This window comes from Lissotriton vulgaris, chromosome 10 (genome assembly GCF_964263255.1).
Source record: "Lissotriton vulgaris chromosome 10, aLisVul1.2, whole genome shotgun sequence".
Classification (NCBI taxonomy): Eukaryota; Metazoa; Chordata; class Amphibia; order Caudata; family Salamandridae; genus Lissotriton; species Lissotriton vulgaris.
In genome coordinates this window covers 614,317,572-614,340,023 of record NC_141698.1, presented here as the reverse complement: position 1 = coordinate 614,340,023, position 22,452 = coordinate 614,317,572, and positions in this window count along the sequence as shown.

Below are 22,452 nucleotides of genomic sequence, written 5' to 3'. Positions count from 1 at the left end.
AACTTCAGTGCTGAGTTAGTTTATCCTTTCTTGCAGAAAGACTATTACACCACTAGGAAAGATCGGAGATGGGAAAAAACCCAACACACAAGACAAATATACTCCAGGGGAGGGAATAAGAGGATGACATTTTCAGAAACCTCTGGGTCCAGTGAGGACGAAGATCAAACTAACGGACATACAGGGAGGTCTGCCTCAAATTATCAACAAGAACATCAATCTTTTTTAGGAGGTCGCCCCTACAGGGGACAGAAGGGCTACCCGAACTACCCCCGGGAAGAGCCAATGAGGAACCATCCACCTCCGAATCAGGGAACACCAAATTATCTAAAAACCAGGAATGCGAGGTACTGGAGGTAATCCAAAGCGTCGGGACACTCTTCCGAGTAGCCGCACGCTATACAAAACCCCTGCATAACATAACATAACATAACAGGTAAAGGATTTTCCTATCATTAACCTCTTAGACAGGACACTAACTATAGAGGAATTAAATGTTCTAAGGTATGGATTTAGTTTTGCTCCAACCGCCCCACCCAATAAATTTGAATTAGAAAAAGATATGAAAAGTTTATTCAGAAAGGTGAGGCTCAATAGGTTCTTTGCAGAGAGAGAATATGAACCATCCCCTAATGGGGGCGTGGCTTGGACGCCGATGGCGATGGTCGCCTGAGAGCTCGGCTCCGGGACTGAGCCCGCTTTGATCCTGCAGATCGGAGCCCGCGGGGCACCCCGGCCCCCGCAAACCGAGGATCGGACCAGTGGGGACCTGCTGGGACGACCGGTGATACTTGAAAACCGGTTGTTCCGAAGAAAAACCGAAGTTAAGGGGACCGCGGAGCGGGACCCAAGATGGCGCCCGGACCTTCTCGATTGCTTTGTCGAGATCCTAGACCCGTAGGAGCCTAGCAGGGCTCCGCGCATCCTCTCTTCATCCTATCTCTCCGAGACACGTTAGTCTGGTTGATGATTTGGAAGGATCCGAGCACGGTGGCCATCCCCAGACGGACTGTTGGTCGAATTTTCGTCGACAACAGAACACGGATGACCGGAGGCCTTGTGTGGAAAGACGGTCCCACGAGCCACACCCGACAGCCCCCCACGGAGTGCCTGAACTCGCCGAAACCCCGTGCACTTCATGGGCAGCACAGCGACCTGGCGCCACAGAGTTTCCGGCGGCACTGGTGATTCTCATTCAAGACCCTCATCGACCAGGCGGGCCTACCCGACCTGGCGCCGATCGTCCCCGCCTCCCCCTCGTTGGCCTCCGGCGACACGGCGGTGGCACGGCCCGAAGAATCGGAGGAGTAGTGGGCCCTGGCGACAACGATCGGCGACCCGCTGCACGACGACTGCGTGCCGGGAGTGCCAGGAGTGCCGTAGTCAGCGCACACACTTGGAAGTGCCTCTGTTGGACTCTCCTCCACGAGGTTCGACCGCCATGGGGAAACCGAGGGGGCCCAAAGGGACCACCCCGGCCGCCTCGGACACGGAGGCGCCGGATAAGGATGAACGAGTGGACCCGGAGAGCACTGGTGGTCCCCATCTACAACAACAATTTGACCGGGTCCTGGAGGCGATTGCAACCACGCGCTTGGCTCTACAGCAAGACATCGCCCAGGTGGCGACGAGCTTGGGTCTCCTCAGGGCAGACCACGGCAAGCTCTCGGACAGGGTTAAGGAGGTGGAGGGCTCAGTGAAGGTCCTGGAGCCGGCACAGAAGACTCTGGCCGCGACAATGAAGGATGCCCTGTCCTGGATCGAGGCCTTGGAGAGACGGGCGGAGGATGCTGAAGGGCGTAACAGGCGGAACAATATTCGGGTGGTGGGCCTGCCGGAAAAGATCGAGGATGGCGACATGGTGGCCTACTTGGAAGCTTGGCTCCGGGACAAAGTAGCTCCGGAGGGTCTGTCCTCCTTCTACACCTTGGAACGGGCACACAGTGTGCCGGCGAGGCCGTCGCAACAGGGCCGCGCCCCGCATCCGGTGGTGGCGCGTTTGTTGCATTTTCGGGACAGAGACCTCATCCTCAATGCCGCCAGGCATAACGGCCCTTATCAGGTGGACAATAGCCAGGTGAACATTTTCCCGGACTACACATATGAGACCCAGCGCAAACGGGCTTCTTTCCTGGCGATCAAGCGCGAGCTCCGGAGCGAGGGCATCCAATATTCGCTCCTTTTCCCTGCAAGGCTCCGCATTATCATTGACGACAAAACCCAGTTCTTTGATTCCCCGGAGGAAGTCTGTAAATGTCTCGAACTTTATAGGGCCGGCAAAGATGGTTTCGGCTCGTCGTCCCAGCTGGCTGTGGAACCTGGACAACAACGTTGTTCCAAAAGACTCCGCAGCCGCCGCGGCAAGCCAGGCAGGCCTTCGACTGTGGAGACAATGGCGGAGCGGCGAGGAGTACTGGAGATGGTGTCTACGCTGTCTGGTTCGCAAAGTGGCCCCATTGTCGAAGAATCGGAACCCGGAGGCGAGGGGGCGCAAACGGACACGGAGGAATCGGAGACCGATAGTGTTCACTTGCCAGTGGTTACTCCGGACTCGGCTGAGGGCATGCTGGATGGACAGGGATGACTGGGTGAGCTACTTCCATTTGGGTGGGGGTTTGCGGCGGGTGTGGTAGAGGAGGCGATTGATTGCAGAATCCTGTGGGGAGGGTGGGGGGGGGCCCCGATTGAGCTGTAGCTTTTTGTCTTGGGCTCAATTTAGTCTCAGTAGCCCGAGACTCGGGGGCCCATTACTGGCGCCCAGCCCGCACCTAGCCCTTAAGGCTTCCCTGCGGTGGTGACCGCAGGATTAGTCGGGGATTGGGGGATTGTTGGGGGCATGGTTTGGATGGGAACTAGATGGAACTATTTGGGTCCTGTTCAGGGGAGGGTGGGAGGGGATTTGTTTCGGACGGGTGTTGAGTTTTTGTTGGGGAAAATGGCCGCCATCAGTGTTGACTTGACTGTCGCTCGTTCTTTGTTGGAGCCTTGGCGGGAAAGCCCGGAACAGGCAATATGGGACAATGGCTGATATTGCTAATGTGAAATGCATCACTTGGAATGTACGGGGGCTTCACACTATGTCTAGACGACACAAGGTTCACGCTTATCTAGTGCGCAGAGGGGTGCAGATAGCGCTGCTGCAGGAGACTCATCTCACCAAGGCGGAAGGGGCGGCGCTACAGCGTAGATGGAGAGGGCAGGTCTTCTATACCTCGTACTCAGCGTATGCAAGGGGGGCGCTAATATGGATCAGGGCTGGGGTTCCCTTTCAGGTTGCGAAATCAGTGGTGGATCCGGAGGGTCGCTACGTGGCTCTCTCAGGCACACTGGGGGGTAGGGACTTAAACATTTGCTGTATTTATGCACCTAATGTGGACCAGCTTGCCTTCCTCTCCAGGTTATCGGGTTCATTGGCCCACTTTCTCTCGGGAACCCTCTTACTGGGTGGTGATTATAATTCGGTAGTGGACGTAGAGGCCGACCGCTCGCACCCCCCCTCCCGGACTCTCCAGTCCGCCGGGTGGCAAAAGGGAGGAAGGAATGGCAGACGCACTGGGGGCTCACGGATATTTGGAGGGCACAACACCCCGACTCTAGAGACTACTCCTATTTTTCTGGCCTACATGAGTTGCACGTGCGACTGGATGGGTTTCTGGGGTCGGCAGAGTTGGTATCCGCAGCGGTCCGCTCTGAATATTTGACCAGGACCATCTCGGACCACAACCCCCTCCTGATGGACTTCTGTTGGTTTCCCGGGGTTCCTAATGTGCCCACCTGGAAAATGCGCCCGGAGATCTTGGAGGACATAGTCTTTAAGGCGGACCTGGAGGACAAATTCTCAGAGTATTTTGCGTCCAATGGGGGTACTGCGGGTTCGAGAGCGTTAAAGTGGGACGCCTTCACGGTGGTGATCAGGGGCTACTGCATTTCCAAAAAAGTGGGCATGCGGCGAGTCATCCTTGATGACTTGGCCACGGCTGATCGGAAGCTCCGCGAGATGGAACTTCGCCGCCCCGGTCATCCTGAACTCCAGGAGCGTACGGCGGCGGCGAGAGAGTCAGTGGCGGCGGAAGTTGGCTGCACTACTTCGATTATAAGGCCTACACCACTAGGTCGCTCACGGAGGGGGATAGGTCGGGCGCGCTGTTAGCGTGGCTAGCCAATCCTACGCGCCGGACCTCTCTGACGACTTCCATGCGCACGGCGGAGGGGTCCGAGGTGCACACTCAGCCGGAGATTTTGGGCTACTACCTGCGCTACTATGAACAACTGTACCGCAGTAACTCGGCCAGGGACCCCGACCTGATTGATGAGTACCTGCAACCCCTAGAGTTGCCGACGCTGGAGCCGGAGGTGGCGAAGGCTCTGGGCTCTGACATCGAACTAGGTGAAATTCATAGTGCCATTAAAGGGATGGTGAGGAATAAGACCCCAGGCCTGGATGGCCTTCTGGTTGAATTCTACTCTACCTACACTGACCTCTTGGCGCCTCGGCTGTTGATAGTCTACAGAGAGGCGAAGCGATTGGGTCGCCTCCCCGGCTCGATGTGTGAGGCCCTAGTGGTTCGCCTCCTCAAACCTGGAAGAGAATCGACTGACCCGGCGTCCTACCGACCGTTATCAATGCTGACGGTCGATTATAAGATCCTGAGCAGCATATTGGCATCGAGGCTGCTGGGGCACATGCGCTCTTTAGTACACGAGGACCAGGCTGGATTCATTCCCAAGCGAAACACAACCATGAATATTCGCAGGCTGTTTCGCTTGCTGGGGGAACCACACATAGAAGTCCCGTGCCCGGTGGTTCTTTCGGTGGACCTGGAAAAGGCCTTTGATAGTCTGGAATGGGACTACCTGCACAGAGTACTGCTGCGTTTCGGTCTGGGGGAGGGCTTTGTCAGGTGGACCACGGTACTGTATGCCTCGGCGTCGGCCAGGGTAAGGGCAGGCCCGCTGATTTCCCCACAATATCCGGTGGAGAGAGGCACGAGACAAGGTTGTTCACTATCCCCGCTACTCTTTGCGCTAGCGGTTGAGCCACTGGCGCTGCTGATCCGGTCCGGGGTCTCCTTCAACGGTTTGCGGACACCGTCTGGCCCGCATCATATCTCACTATATGCTGATGACGTGTTGCTCTTCCTTGAGGACCCGATTGCTGCCTTGAATGGGTCTGCGACGGCACTAACGGCTTTTGGGGAGGTCTCGGGCCTTCGGGTGAATTGGGCCAAGACTTGTCTGTTCCCGGTTCGCAGGGGAACGCCCAGACCTGACATCAGTGGGGAAATTAGGTGGGAACCTAACTGCTTCAAGTAGCTGGGGGTGTACATATACCACGACTCCACTGACCTCCTGGATGGGAACATAGCCCGCTGTACTTGCGCGTTGCGTGGTAGCATGGACTTTTGGGCTACCTTGCCGCTCTCGGTGGCAGGGCAGATAGCTCTATTGAAAATGGTGGCACTCCCCCGGTTGCTCTACTACTTTCGAGCGCTGCCGATTTGGATCTCGCCGGCCACCTTTCGGCTATTGCGATCCATGGTGGTGGGATTCCTTTGGGGTTCGGGCCGCCGGAGAGTGGCCCTCAAGACCCTGATGAGGCCGAAGTCTGAGGGTGGCCTTGCGGTGCCGGATTTTGAGAAATATTACCTGGCGGCGCAATTTCAGACCTTCACCCAGGAGGTCGCGAGGGAGTTTCGTGGCCCGGAGACCGGGAGGGGCACGGGGATGCCCAAGCATGTCATCTCCTTATTCACATTGCGACAGCGTTTGGCCTTGCAGGACCTGACGCTCGAAGAAAAGACCATCCGATTATGTTGGAATCGCGCCCACGCCCGGGGACAGTTGAGGTTTTGTAATGGCTGGATTTTCTGTTTAGATGGGATCAGCCCCCAGGGGCCCCTGTGACCCAGCCAAAACGTACTCACCTTCCGTCCTCAGGACTCCTCTATATCCAGGCACCTGGTACCTACCTGAGGATAGGGAACTCGCAATATACAAGCTCATATTATTAAGAACACCACTAAATCTATAGGGATACTAAGAATACTCACTGATTATTAGGGATATCCATACCCTACACTACACTTATTCACATCAGTTGGTCTCGCGGCCACCCTGACCCAGACCGTTCTACCCTAGGGCAGATCTGACACACAATCTGGCGTGTCTACACACGTGGGTCTGCAGCCCCCGTGCTCTCCTTTTCCAAATCGTTCGCGATCCTGCGAAGCCTACACGGTGATCTCCCTCTCACCGCTCTCATTAATCTTATGCCACAATCCGGTGGCTTTACACACTGGTAATCCTCCCCAGTGCTCTCATTAACGCCGCATATCAACGACGACCACATTCCTATGAACACCTATACATATATATATTGGGATATTATCTCAGCTGTCTACTCGGGATGAAACTACAATGATGACTTTGGATGTGGTTCCGGATTATATAATGTACTCTCTGCTCTTGGCATCAAAGATTCACTCACTCCCTATTTATGTGATCACTACTCACCTGATTGGGATTACTCATCCATTCATGCAGCAATTACCTAGGAGCTATGTTTACCTTTAGTGAACAAGAATAGGGATTACACACCAGTTAGTTATAAACTGGGGGGGTTTATTACAGTAATATAAACATTAATGCACATCTAACAAAGACTATAGGTAGAACACACCGCTTGAAAGAGAAAAGATTACACATAACAGGAACACTCCGCTGAAAGGGAAAAGATTAGGTGTAGCTAATGTGATGAAAACAATATCACCTGATTAGTGTGAAGTCTTGTTCTAGCTGTCATCTGGGTTCCTCTCTCGTCTGTGCCTTGGCTCATCTCATGCTCTCTCTCCTCTCCTGCACTCTTGGGTACACCTCTGCGCTGATCGCTCTGTCTCTGGACTCCTCTCCCCCACACGAACTGTCTCTCCACCTTGCGTCTTCACTCTTAATAGTTCCTGCCGCTCTGATCACCGTTCATTCTGTCTCTCTTATTCGCTCTATCTCTGCGCCAATGTCCAATTCCATCTGCTCCCATAGGTTAATCCACGAGCTCTCCTCTATCTCTGCTAAAAAGGCATTACTTCAGACTCCAGCTATTCACACTTCCTCCTGATAAACAACTGCTTCTGACTGCTTCTTTCAGTTCCAGCTCACTATTCAACTCAGCTCTTCTCCAGATTGAACCCTCTCTCTCTCTCTGCCAGCTCCACTCCACTGCTCTCCTCTATCTCTGCTGGACTCTCCTCTTCGACTCCTTCCTGCTTGACTCCCCTCTGCTTGACTGACTGACTCCGCCTCTGCACTTCACAAATATAGAATGCTGTTTCCTCATGGAAAGTTCCAGCCAGCTGCTTTTTCTGACCAATCCCATGCACCAGGCTCCTTGCGCTAGACGCTCCCACAGTGACCAGTCTGCTTGTTTCGTCTAGAGACTGAGCCCGGGAACAATTCCTGATTAGATTCAGCTCTGGCCGGTTCTCTCCGGTCCGCTTAGGGCGGACAACAGTTATAACTATAAACATTGCTTTTACCCTAGAAAGCCTCTCTGCTTCCATCAAGATGGAGTCTCTCTAGCTTTAGGCCTGAAAGGGGTGAAATGCTCCTTAGCTCTGTCAGAATACCTACATGAACCATATCAATATGTCTAATATGTCAAAGCCAATAGGCAATAGACAGGTTAAAGTCAAGAATAAAGGCATATTAAGCAGCTATCCTCTTCTAGGTCTGGAAAAAGGGCTTAAAAGGGCCAACACAGGCTAAGAAGGCCTATACTAGATGCGAGCAAGAATAATGATCTTTTATCACTGCTAAATAAAGCCAAAAACCCTGCCATAACAGGTTTCCATATGCACCTGAAATACCACTAGGGATGCTGACGGCCCTACCTCACGGGGGAGATTGGTCACGCCTGGGGCACTGGGAGGACGCGGGATTGCAGTTGGTGGGGGCCCTTTATGAGGACGGGGCGTTATCGCCCTTCCAAGAGATCATAGACCGTTTCGACGTTCCCCGAGGCGATTTCCTTTTGCACACGGCTCTGGTCCGAGCGATTCAGGCGCACTGGAAAAATGGGTTGGAGAAACCGCCTACGTCTCCGGTGTGCCAGTATGTTATGATGTCCGCGGGGACGGTCAAGACAGTCACGTGCCTGTATAGCAGATTGGTTAACGAAGGGTTGGCCCCCCTCGCCACTCTACGGACCCGCTGGGAGGCCGACATAGGGAAGGAGATACCGGAGACAACCTGGTCACAACTCATGCGCCGGGCCTGGAAGGGCGCACGCCATGCCCGTTTCCAACTGGTTCACTTCTACATACTCCACAGGGCCTATTTGACCCCGGCGAAGATCCAGCAGTATTTTGCCACAGATTCTGCAGAGTGCCCCAGGTGCCGAGCGCCTGAGGTGGACCTCCTCCATATGTTGTGGTCCTGCCCAGCGCTGTCCTCCTACTGGAAACAGAGCAAAGGCGGTAGTGTTCCCTGAAGGGAAATGTCTGCACAACACCTTACATAAACGTTATTCTTTATCTTTATGTTAGGTACACATTGTATTAAAAAAAAAAAGAAAAGTAATTTTGTAGGGTGCTATAAATCCTCAAGGCACCTACCACCTAAAGATGCCGTCAGTGCACACTCTACAGTGTGTCACAAAATCAAACAACGTAAAGAGGATAGCACTCCTATGGAGTAACAGTTATACAATTTGGAGCAAAATTAAGTAGCCCCCAGTAGGTAAGACTCTAATGTTTGTAGAGTAAACACAAAGAAAAATAAGTTATGTGGTAACATTCAATGGCAATGATAGAGTTCTAGGATATAGTCCACTTGTTTTTGTTTTCAATCTTTATTCTTGTGATTCCAAAGCACAGATTATTCCAGCAGGATTAAACATCACCAACACGTGTTTCGTCCTACACAAGGACTTTTTCAAGGCTGGAAAATTAATAAAATATACATACAATGTAATAATTCATATTACTAAAAATACATACATCTCATATATTAATTACAATTAAAAACTTTATATACAATGGAGTATTCTGTTGGCTAACTCTGCCCAGTCTGTCAAGCTGGTTATTAACACAGCGGGCAGGACCGGATCTCAAGAAAAATACCCTCTAATGTAAGCCAGAAAACACAATCCCATCTATATATACAGACAACAACACAAATATGATGATCAGTCCTAAACATGGGATATCTATGGCAAAGATAGAAATCCTTGTAGGGCTATATAAAATAAGACGTAACATTTGAGATATATACAAATTTGTAAAAATTTGCAGTCATATACGTACAGATCTCCTATGGGGATAGACAGATAATACTGTAAATTTGTGCATAAGGTACTTTTGGAAATATGTACATAGAAGAAGACTCACCAGAAAGTCAGGTGAGCTAAATCGTCCAATGGATGTCCAGATTAAAGTGATAGGCCACAGTAGGTAGAAAAGAGTGGAGTTTCTGAGGAAAGAAGAGGTATCATAAATATTGGAATTTGGGAGTCTAAAGAAGAGGAGAGAGAAAAAGAGACTGGTGCTAGTGTCCAAAGCACTCTGCTGGTAATGACCAAAAAATAAAATAAGGTATCGCTGGCACGGTATGGCAACGCTAAAACAGTTCAAACAGAAAAGGGACCGGGTTGCCTGTAGAATTCGAGGTTGAGAGAATGTATACACCCATGTCAGGTCTGAAGCTGGGTGACTAAAGATTGCAAAGCTGCCATAAAGACACCTTAATGTAAAAATGTGTACAGCTACTCAATAAATGGAATGGGTACCAGACTAACTGATATCTACAAAAAGCGTCCATGAACTCGTTTACATGAAACTCACCTAAATGTAAACGGTAGAAATTAACAAAGCGTGGTAACTTTCAGCAACTTTCGGTCCAAAGAAACAGTATCAAGGTCACATAAGACCCGGCTAGTACGCTATGGGAAAAGGAAAGCGGGTAAGTCATATGTAATAATCACAAGAGTAAAGAGCACAAATGGTTCTCACAGGGGTAGGCGACAGCTGCGCATGCAAACGCATAATTATAAAAGCCTACTCAGAGATGCAAAATACTAATGCCATCAAAAGTTTCGTTCTACTTCAAAAGGATAAATGTTAGTAGAAGAGCAGCAGATATATAGCTGATAGTATCACATAAAAAAACACGTGGATAAAGTATACTGCTCAATAGTATATAAAATTTAAAATTTAAAAATCACTATATTACCAGTGTGACTATCTCCGGGAAGTTAAGGTTATGGATGCCGTTAACCGTATGGCATATTCGGAAAAGGTAACAATAAAGGCCAATGCAGTAGCTACAATATAGGGAAAAGGATACATGTAAGGCATTGTACCTACAACTCACCAAACTGCACAATAGAGCAGAAGTTGTATGCTGGTCAGGTTCTCATAGCTGAACACACGAACATGGACCGTAAAGGATTCAATGAAGTAAAACGACAACCATGATAAGTTGGGACGCTACAAGAAATGAGTATCATACAAAGTATTAGAAATCGGTAAATGGGCTACTGTGTCAAAACCTCATGCGCAGAAAACCATAACTCGCCGCTAGTATACACTTACCCTAAAATTTAGGACCGTTACATGACCTCAAGTGGATAGTCTCTGGAGCGCGGAGTAGTGGGTAGCGGCACGCGGCATTATAAGCAGTCGTCGCTAAAGTGAAACCGCCGCTACACCCACGTGTGGAGACCGGTAACGGACACAGACAAAGGACTAATATGCGTCAGAGTCAGACAATATAGGAAAGGTAGCTTCCATCTTGTAATGTGTTCAGAGATGGTCGAAAGTTGGCATATTAGGACCAAAACTGGATAGTAGCGAAAGGTAAGAAGATGGTTTGGACATAAGCACAAGTCATAGTGTACTCCCATAGAGCATTGTATATAATGAAATAAAAAACAGAAAATACGGAGGAATATGAAAAATTAAAGTAAGGTGAAGAGGACTACACGTATAGGCTCATATGATGAAGCTGCATATATGGTTGTGTGTGCAATAAAATAATTTTTTCAACAATTTCAGCATAATGTCCAGTAATGAGACTTGGCAAAAGATTATGATACATTCAGAGAACAGACAAATAGTAGCTATTCTTTTAGAAAGACGTGAAGCTCACGGTCAACATTGAGACCCATATCCACAGCTCGCAATTTAATTAGCCATTGAGCTTCACATTTCCTCAAGTCATTTGTTCTATCCCCACCTCTGGGGTTTGCCTTTACTTCCATGATGCCATGAAATGTCACTGCAATAATTTCGGAACCCGCATGTACAGTGTTATAATGGACTGCTAGGGGATAGGTTTTGTTATAATTACGGATAGCTCGTATGTGTTCCTGTATTCTCTCTTTCAAAGGTCTTGTAGAACTGCCAACATAAATAAGACCACACTGGCATATTATGCAATAAACACAAAATTTGGTATTGCAATTGATAAAGTCATTGATCTGGTATGTGTGGTGAGAGTTGTATTTGAAGCTCTTTTTTTTGTCATCAGCAAATTGGCATATGCAACACTGGGTGCATTTGTAAAAACCCTTGGGTTTATCAGGAAGCCACTTGTTGTCAATGGACATTGGTTCTTTGATTATGGACGGGCTTAATCGATTCCTGAGTGTTTGTCCTCGTTTGTAGACGATTCTGGGTTTATTGGTAAGATAGGAGTCTAGGTCTGGGTCCATTCTCAAAATGTTCCAATGTTTGTTAATTCTCTTGTAAACCTGGTTACTATGAGAATTGAATTGTGTGATAAAGGCTACCTTATCCGAGTAATTGTTTTTATTTTTACTTTTTTTCTTGTTTTTTCGTTTCAAAGTCTCAGATCTGGCCACCTTATTAATTCGCATATGAGCCTTGTCCAATATAGCCGTGTCATAGCCCCTCACTGTAAAACGTGCTTTCAGGTTGTTTATTTCATGTTGAAAGTCTGTGTCGCGACTGCAGTTGCGACGTAATCTGGTCATCTCACCAAATGGTATAGCCATAATTTGTGATTTGGGATGAGCGCTGCTAGCATGTAACACAGCGTTGCAGGCAGTACTTTTTCGAAACAGTTTGCTTTCCAGCTTGTTGTTATTGATAAACAGAGTTATATCTAAGAAATCCACACTACTCTTGCTATGCTGTGAGGTGAAGCTGAGGTTATAAGTATTATCCCCCTACTGGCTTGGGGTAGAGGACACTCTGAATAGGGTAACGGGGAGGTCCTTATCGGTCGATGCGGCGGTGGGGCTCCTACACTGGTTCCCGCATACCCCAAAAAATAAAATTTCAAGTAAATTTATTGATTTGGGGCTTCTCCTCGCTAAACGGGAGGTGACTAGGAATTGGAAGGCAAGAGTTGGTCCAGCAGGGGTTAGGTGGCACAGCGAACTTTTGAAATGGGCTGCGGGGGAGAGCACTCTGCGATACCAATTGGCTAGGCGGCAGCATAACGAGAGAGCGCTGGAATCGGCACTAGAATGGGAGACGTTAGTGCAGGCCCTTAGAGATTATTGCGCTTCCAGCGATTCCGAGAGTGAAGATGCGGCACATCCCGAGTCCCGATCACCAATCATAATTCAGATATGTATAGAATCATCTGGGGTTTTTCCCATAGGCTCTTCCTACACGCACTACAACACACTGATGGCGGGGTTGGGGGGGGGGAACTAGTTGAATCCTTGGGCTGTTGGGGGGGGGTTCTTTTGCCCTTTTTGTAGGTTGATCTAGAAAAGCAGATGAAGCCCATTGGATTATCCGGACCAGCTTTGAGCTACTATCAGATCCCCTCCGGTGTTCGCCGCCCGACCCTTGGGTTGTGGGCTGAATGGCTGTGTACACATGTCGTTTTCTCAAGGGGGATTGGATGTGTTCAATATTTTCCTATTGTAACTGTATTGCTGGTCCGATATGTAATTTTGGCTAATTCCTGCAATAAAAAATATTTTTTAAAAAAAATGAACCATCCCCTAATACAACAGGTTTTAAACCCAAATACATTTTCACTCCAAATCTGAGACAGGTTGAAAAAAATGTAGAGTTGTTTGAAAGGATTGTTGAAATTGAAATTAGGAATAGCTTAGGCTCCTATCAGGGTCATTCTAACAATGTAACTTTTAGTCAGAGATCAGCACTCAAGAGTCTACAAGATTGTGATCAGATAATTATTAAACCCGCTGACAAGGGGGGAGGTGTAGTGGTCCTAAACAGAACTGACTATGAAAATAGGATGAGGCTACTTCTTGATGTTACAGACCACTACACCCCAGCCTCCTTTAATATGACTGATAGGCTCAGGAAAGATGTTTCAAACTTTTTGAACCAGGGTAGAGATAAGAATTGGATATGTGAGGATGAGTATAGATTCCTGTTCAATAAAAATCTGATAATTCCAGCGATTTACGGATTACCAAAAATTCATAAGAGTACAGTTAACCCACTGATGCGGCCTATTGTAAGTAGTTTGGGGTCTTTGCTGGAACCACTCAGCAAGTATGCAGATTTTTTCCTGCGTCCATTAGTTCTGGCGCAGAGGTCATACCTGAAGGATACGGCCCATACTATCTCTATATTTGAGGGGCAGAGCTTCGACAAGGTGACCCAGCTTCAGGTCACCTTGGACATCGAAGCTCTATATACAAATATCCCCCAGGATGATACAATTGCAGTTATATCCTCTATACTAGAGGACGTCAATCTAAATGGGGGAAACAAGGAGTTTATCTTTGGCTGCATAGAGCTAGTTTTGAAAAATAACATCTTCCTATTCAAAGAAGAACTCTATAAACAGGTGAATGGAACCAGTATGGGGGCCACTTGTGCCCCCAGTCTGGCATGCCTCTATGTTGCCAACTTCGAGCAAAAACACATTTATAACGAAGTGGCACCATACTTTGAAAATATTTCCCACTGGCACCGGTTCATAGACAACATTATTTTCGTCTGGAACGGTGTCAGTGAGGATCTAGTTTCCATTTTGGAGTGGCTGAACCTAGGGGATAAGAATTTAAGGTTCACAGCCCATTTCAGTAAAAGTAGTGTAGACTTTTTGGACATCACAATCAAGGAATCAACACCGCAGCAGGACTACAGGTTCATGGAGCACGGAGGCCGGTAATCTCGGTCCGCTCTTCCCTGCCTGGTGACCTTTGAGGCTTTAACAGCAAATAGCATGTTAAAGCGGAGGGAACACCCCTCCACACACTTATAGCACCTTAGTGTGTGCGACACATTTTTAAACACTTCACTTAATATTAATTTTTTCACCCACACTCTCATTGGTCCTGAGGAAAGCCAGTTTTATAACAAAAAAAGGCCTGGCTGAAACATGTCGACCACATAGGACGCGGGAGTTCATAACCCGCTCCATCGCGTCCGCTTGCCTTTTTATACGCTAGCGTGGGCCCAGCTATTAAAGTTCTGTATACCCTCGGGAACTGGGACCTACAGCATAGCTTTTAAATCACTTTCTTATACACCCCCTCACAGCACACTCAGAGAAGTATACCAGCTCCTCAGTAATCTGGAGTCGATGCACACCCGGGACGCATTCGGCGTTACTGTGGTGGGCCCGATGATGAAGCATGCCACCGACTAGGTCGGTGGGTGAGGGCTTAACAACCAAACCAAATGGTTTGCCGTCATACGTACTGAGTCTCCATTGGTAAAACACAACCTAGCTAGTCCTTTTTTGATATTTACATATTAAATTGGGGATTCGGACTGGCTTATCTAGTCCTCTCTCTCCGTTTTGATTTGCTGACAATATCAAAGCAACCATCCCCGATCACAAAAGGATAATATCCCGTTTGGGGAATTCTTGAGGCTGAGGCGTAACTGCACGACTCTCGAGGACTTCTACGACCATGCTGAGATCATGGACCGAAAAATATGCGAGGGAGGATATCCAAGAAAATTAGTGAAACCGTCCCTGAAGCGGGCAAGATTTTATGACAGAGATGCCCTGTTAGATATGAATAAACAAAAACAAACAAAGCACATGATAGAATTGTGTTTGTTAGCCAGTACTCAGGATTAAGTAACAAAATAAAAAACATTGTAAATCGCAACTGGAAAATTCTAAACAGTGAGTCAGCAATACCGCTCCCCAAGCCACTGTTTTCATTTAGGCGGAACAAGACAATTAGGAATAAGTTGGAGAACACGTACAAAAATCCTGCCACTAGTTCTCAAACTACTCTGACTGGAAATAGAAAAGCAGTGGGGAATTATAGGTGCGGCTCATGCTCCATCTGCCCTAAGACACTGAATTTCAATGGGAAAACAATGTTCTCCAAAAGCCTCAACAACTGTAGAAGTAAGAGCGTAATTTACCTCCTGGTCTGCCCATGTGGCTTAGGCTATGTGGGTGAGACGGGAAGGGAGTTCCGCATTCAACTATTAGAGCATAGATCTGCAGTGAAAAACCATAATGGAGAATGCCCCGCTAACTGATCACTTTAAAATGAACAACCATGGATGTAATCAGTTCATATGGTTTATTCTGGAGAAAGTGAATATCAGTAGGAGGTGAGGCAACCTAGAAGTACTGAGGAAGTCACGCGAACAGTGGTTCATGTGTCACCTTGATACAATTAACAAAGGCCTCAATTCCAGGGAGGATTGGATGAAAATAGTGACAAGTCAGTAGAAAAACGAGTACACCAGTAAAGAGTTAGGAGAGGCAGAATAGGGTAATGGACAGTAAGGAACACAATGGATGACTACATTACAAATTTTGGAATGTAAGGTTATGTTTGAGCAATCCCAAAGATGCCCAAAAAACATTGAGGCTAGGAATGCAGCAATTTGAATTTTAGGATGAAAATGAGTGCGATAAATTTTTCCATGACAAAAATACAAGAATGGCATATGGTAATATCTACTAATACAGACAAAATTGAACCTGTCTGTACTTGATACTATAGATATGGCAATATACAAGACAACATTTGCATAAATAAACAAATAAGGACCAAATTGAGGCTTGTAACGCGGTTTCTCGCACTAATCAATGCGAGGCTTGAAGGGCAAAATGGCCGTGGGCGAAAGCGATGCTTGGAACTCGCTTTCAACACTGTTCCGATCGAGGCTTGAAACCCGGAACATTGATGCAGGGGGATGATGATGGATAATGCGGGAAAGCGAACTAGGCTCACCTGATAACAATCAAGGGGAGCCAATGACAGCACGACAGAGCAGGCCTAAATAATGCCCCAGGAACAAAAAACAGACTTTTCGTTTCATGCGGCTGAATCAGGAACACGGAGGACCTGCTGTCAGGGTGTCGGGAGTGGAAGACATCGGCTTGGTAGTGAATAGGTAAGCAAACTCCCCCCAAATAGATGCCACAACTAAATGAAGCTATGTTGCAGAATGTATAAGTAACTGGTCAGTTTCTCTGTATATCTACCTTTATACAGATAGAGACGTGACCAATGAGAAAAAGCTAATCCACCCTGTGAAGGTGTTTGCTTTGCAGAACCATGGTAAGATGTGTGTGATTGCTGCAGAATAAAAGAGTCTGCGGAAGGACAAGTCGGCCATAATTAAAGCACAGGTTGCTCTCCTATTTTTCCTAACTTTAGAAACGAGGATCCGGCAAATAGTTTTACCTAGGGGGAACTAGAAGAATCAGCGTAAACAGAGCCCGCCCATACAGCCCAAAGGAATAAGCGCGAGGGGATCGTGCCCCATTTAAAAAGTAGGTAAAGGGCTAACATCATTGGTAAAATGACATGAGTCAAAAGATATGGTGTATAGAATAGAAATGAGGGTGAGTCTGTCCCTTTTTCTCCTATAGGAAATCAGTGCGATTCAAAGGGAGTAGAAAGGGCCGACCCTATGAGAATAAACACCAAAATTAGGGTAAAGGTTTGGGACAGTGCAAAATTAAGTGACAATTAGATATACAATAACTGCATAGGATAACGAAAGTATCTATCCACGTTTCAGAAGGAACATACTAGTATGAAGGGCTGAACAACTGAAACTAGAGAACCCTTGAAATAACTTCAAAGGTAAATACTATTAGTGTACAAACAAACCCCTAAAAAACGTACGGATAGCTTATAATTCGTACTGCATGACATAGGAAATATAAAAACATCAAAATGTAGGGGAACAGAAAAGGAGTGATGTATAAAAAGCTGACTTATCCCCAGACAGAAACAACCTGTTTTTACTAAGAGGGTGTTTATACAAATGATTCCCCATGCCAAAACACCAACATTGGAGGCAACAGTTTGTGTATGTATAGAAGGAATTAGTGATGGAGGTAGTGTATAACATGCACTGTGTATGAATTGGGGACAGGAAATGCCTGATATGTACAATGTTATAAAGCAATCTAAATGTAATGTCTTGTATTACGGTTTGGTAAAAGGATTAGCATGTCACTGCATAGTACTGATGAAATTATGAGGAGAAATTGAATCTCTTGTATTTGAAAAATGTACTTCATGAATGTAGCAACAGTATATAGGATGTCTAGATAGAATAACGATGATACCTATGCAAGATATTTATGGAAATATGTTTATCTGCAGGACTAATCTTGTTAGTGGCAACCAACCAGTACCCAGAAGCAGGAGAGACTGATGATTTAGTCTTGATAAAGATGGTAGATTATCAATAAAAGCCATCGAAATGCGTCGACGCCACCACTGCATAATCAAGAGACTGAATCTACCCTGTAGACAAGATATTAAGCGGTCCAGGTCTAGATTTTTTTTAATGTTAGGTTCTCAGATGTGCAAAATGTAATGACTAATAAGGAGTGTCTTTGTATGTCTCTCCCCCTCTGTGATTTCTCTTTATAGCCAACTGATGATGATGAGAAGTGATTGTGAGTTAATGTGTTTTTAATCATTATGTGTATAAAAATGTTGTTAATGATATTGTAATGTGTTTTAATGCAAGTGCACAAATGTGTTGTTTTTAAGAATTGCAATATTTAGGATGAAAAAATTATTTTAACAAAAAAAGAAATAGTGAGTCATATTACTGTTGTGTTGATGTATCAAATTGTGTAGGACCCATTGCTCTTGTTTGGGTGACCTAGATAATTACATAGTTTGTGAAACATTAGTTTGTCCGCCACGGGAAAAGCCTTTTTTATTGTTTAAAGTACCCTATTCCCCTGGTGTGCTAAGGGGTCTCTCTCAAATTGTTAAACTTATGTTAGAATAGACAAAGGCAGTTTGGGGGAAAAATGACATCAATTCTGTAAAGGTGTCCTTTATAAGCATTTCGAGACCTACCCCAGTGGAAGTGTCTAGGTCATTGTCACCACAGTGCACAATTATGAGGTCAGGGTGTTGGAGATGCAAAAAGGATTTAACCAATGGCATTAATTAGAGCCACTTTAACCCTCTCTGTCCAATTCATTTAATGTCTACATGTGCTTAAGCTAGGTCTTTGTCCGTGCTTCTGTTTTCTGCATACCTTTCGCTCCAGAAAATATAGCTGTGTCTCACAATCCACACTCTAAGCATCTTGAAGGGAGGTCTGGATACACTCAGATGGTCTCTGTAAGTGAAAGGACAGTTTGAGAAGTGAGATTTTTCTAAAATGGTGGATAAGATGCAGTTTTGAAAAAAGAAAAGAAATTATTGGGTGTTCGAGATCATTTTAGTCTCAAAAGTAGGGTGCATGTTTCTGTTTTTGAAAGTATGTTTTTATTGGTTTAGAAAAAGTATTTGAAAGGAACATTACATAGGATAAGTTGATATTTTGAATACTCAAGCAGACTTGCTATTTGGAGTAGCAACATTGAAGTGCTGCACTTCTGACCTATGAGTTCAGTTAAGTGTTCCATGAACTGTTTCTATGGTAACAGGCAGTGAGCAGATTGGGGGCAGGGTTCAAATTAATGTCACTTTGAAAAAGCTGAAATGTGTAACCAATAGAAATGTGTGTTAGCTTTTGAATTATTGTGGGAAGCAATGTGATTTGCTATTTATATGTATATGTGTGGAGAATGAGAGGGAAAGCTTGCCAATTCTTTGGTTTTGGTAACAGGTGCACAGAACAGAGATTCTGTATAAGAAAATCTTGTGTGTGACTGACATAATTCTTAAACTACAAATCAATTTCAAAGGTAACTTGTTCTTCTGTGAGAGGTTGTATTTGGTATATTTGTTTTTTAATAAGATAAATGTGTTTCTCTTGGTAAAGTGCAGGGAGTAGTGTTGCTTGTCTGGATTCAGTTTGTGAGACTGTGTATTAAAATATGTGGAATGTGTGCAGTCATGTTTCCTGTTCCAGACTACTAAATGTTTCTTGTTAAAGTGCAAGGGGTACTGTTATTTGCCTAGAATCACACTTTGAGTCAGTGTGCATTTGGGAAAATTATGAGAGAAGCATTCGGTTGCTTGATGTGTTTGCAGACTCATAATTGCTTAAAAACTTTTCTTGATGTTAAGTTTTGATAGAATTAGAAAATTGACATTGCTTATGTATTTGGAAAATGAGTTAGGCTTTAACATTGAAATGCAGTAATGAAATATGTGAAATGTGTGTTGACACTTTCATTTTTGTAGATCAGTAAATGTGTTTTGATAAAGTCGAAGAGATAGTCTTGGTTGTCTTGAATCACACTGTGACTCTGTGTAAGTTTAGGAACTGTTGTGAGAGAAGCCTGTGTGTATTTCATGTGCTTGCAGTTCTAGTACTGGTTAAAAACGTATGCTGTTGGCAAGTTTTGATCGAATCTGAAAGCAGTTATTGCCTATTAATTTACTGTGGGCAAGATGGGATTTTGCGCTTATAGTGTTCGTAGTGTCTGAAAATTAATTAAATAAACTAGTGTATGCTCTAAGGGTGAGATACAGCCCTTGCCTATAGCTGTAACTATAGACAGACAAAGTCTGTCTATTTAAACAATCACTAAGAGATTCTCCTCCTGAGCAATACTAGAAAATTGTATCAGCAACTATCAACAGAACAGAAACTCTTGAACACAATAACAATAGAAGGTAATTCCAGTATTTTCAAAAAAATCTTCTTTATTTTTTCTTTTTTTTTTCTTTTTTTCAATCACTCAGTACTTTCTTCCATATTTTCATAAATTTTGTTCATTCTCTTTGCCTTGCCAACACGTGTTTTGTCCTACTTTTACAGCTTAAGGACTTCGTCAGGGCTAGAAGCAAATTAAACATACCTTAGATTACTAAAGGTTCTTATTAAAATGGAGACACTAGTACATGACCTAAACAGTAAACAATATAAAAAATTATATATTGCTAAAAAATAGTCATTCATACATCATTGCTTCAGTTCACTAAAGTTATAACCTATTTAGTGTTGCTTATTTCCAAAGTAGGAAGATCTTAGATAGCATCTGGGAAAAAGACAAGTTGTTCTAGTACATATAAAATCCTTTACTGTGCCAGAGAAAACATCACACATTCGCTCTATGTCCCTATATTACGTATTCTTAAAGATGCTGGACTTACTAATTGTCTATCTATTTTCAGTCTAATGGCGAAAACCAAGAGGTGAGCAAAACTCGCGAAATCCTAAAAGACATATATATATATATATATATATATATATATATATATATATATATATATATATATATATATATATATATATGCATATATATTTACATCCTGTTAAACATATGCACGACCATACTATTCAATTTATACTTTTTTACATTTTTCAAATTTATAACTATCTGAACCCATTGGGTTTATGTCAGTTTATTTACCTGAGGTATCCACTAATATGTCTGTATGATATCCCCTAGTTGATATACGTGTCCTATAAAGGTAAATAAAAGGTAAATTAATAAAATACGTATCAGAAAAAAGGGGAAATGCTGTTACATTGATGATTATAGTCATTGTTGTTGTAGTATAAGCTTTCCTATTTACATAAACGACATCAATATGTGCCCCCTCTTTAAATAGTCTCTACTTACAGAACTATTTTATTAAAAACATTTAGAGCCTCCTTCAACACGTCTATACCATAGTGTAAGAAGGTATACATTCTTAAGTTCACTATTTATTTATAAAAAAGACATTGCAAGTTATTAGTCTCCGATTTCTCAATGGACTTTCCTCACGTCTATACCACTGTGTTAGGAAGTCAAGATTATTATGTTCGCATTTATTCATAAAAAGAAGCGAATATTGTGAGTTATTATTCTATAAGGGTAGAGTAACTGTTAAACAAGGATTTAGATCGGAACATTAGGTTTATCCCAAAGTATTAGTTTCTTCGCAAAACTCCAAGAGGTTAGACCGTATACCTCAACTTTTCATGTTAAAGGTTCCTAACATTATTAAGGGGACCTTTAGTAAAACATATTTATTGTTAATCTAGAAACTCTAAAAAAAACATTGCATTTTTATACAGGCAGTAACTAATGGCTTAAAAAATTTAGAGACATAAGAGTTATGGGTACCTCCGCTATGTACAAGTTCCTCCAATAGCGGGGTCCTTTCATCCAAACTTCGTTAAATCTGGTAGCAACCTATCCTTATATAATAAAAACAACAAAGTTAACATTAAAATCAGAGTATTATTCCTCTGAATTACAATTTAAGATTAAGTCTAACCTATCTTTAGTCAATTCTTACCGGTAACGAAGTATATAGTTTCGTCATAAGGGAGTCTTTGCGTGAACGGCGTCTAGCATCGTCGCCATCTTGGTTTTTGCCATTAGACTGAAAATAGATAGGCAATTGGTAAGTCTAGCATCTTTAAGAATACGTAATATAGGGACATAGAGCGATTGTGTGATGTTTTCTCTGGCACAGTAAAGGATTTTATATTTACTAGAACAACTTGTCTTTTTCCCAGATGCTATCTAAGATCTTCCTACTTTGGAAATAAGCAACACTAAATAGGTTATAACTTTAGTGAACTGAAGCAATGATGTATGAATGACAATTTTTAGCAATATATAATTTTTTATATTGTATACTGTTTAAGTCATGTACTAGTGTCTCCATTTTAATAAGAACCTTTAGTAATCTAAGGTATGTTTAATTTGCTTCTAGCCCTGACGAAGTCCTTCAGTTATTGCTTATGTCTTTTAAAATGTGTCAGGCTTGTACTCTCAAAAGTAGTAATGTAATATGTGAACTGTGTGCAGTCATCAATCAATCAATAAATAACTTTATTCGATTTGAAAATAAATCATAAAAGCATATATAAAACCAAACGTACATAAAATATCACTCTCCGATGCAATTCAGCATCTTTTTCGCGCATTCAACCCCCTCAGCCCCCCCCCTTAGTTAAGGTGGGTCCCCAAAGGTTGCACATACTGAATACAGTGACAACTCCCCGTAACCAGCAGGTTGGATGGTATACTTTCAGACATTTCCAGCGATAAAACTTTCTCCTCAATTAATAACAATTTACTTAGTAATGGGGCCAGCAAAACAGACACCAGTGTTTCAAGTCTTTTCCACTGGACTTCATT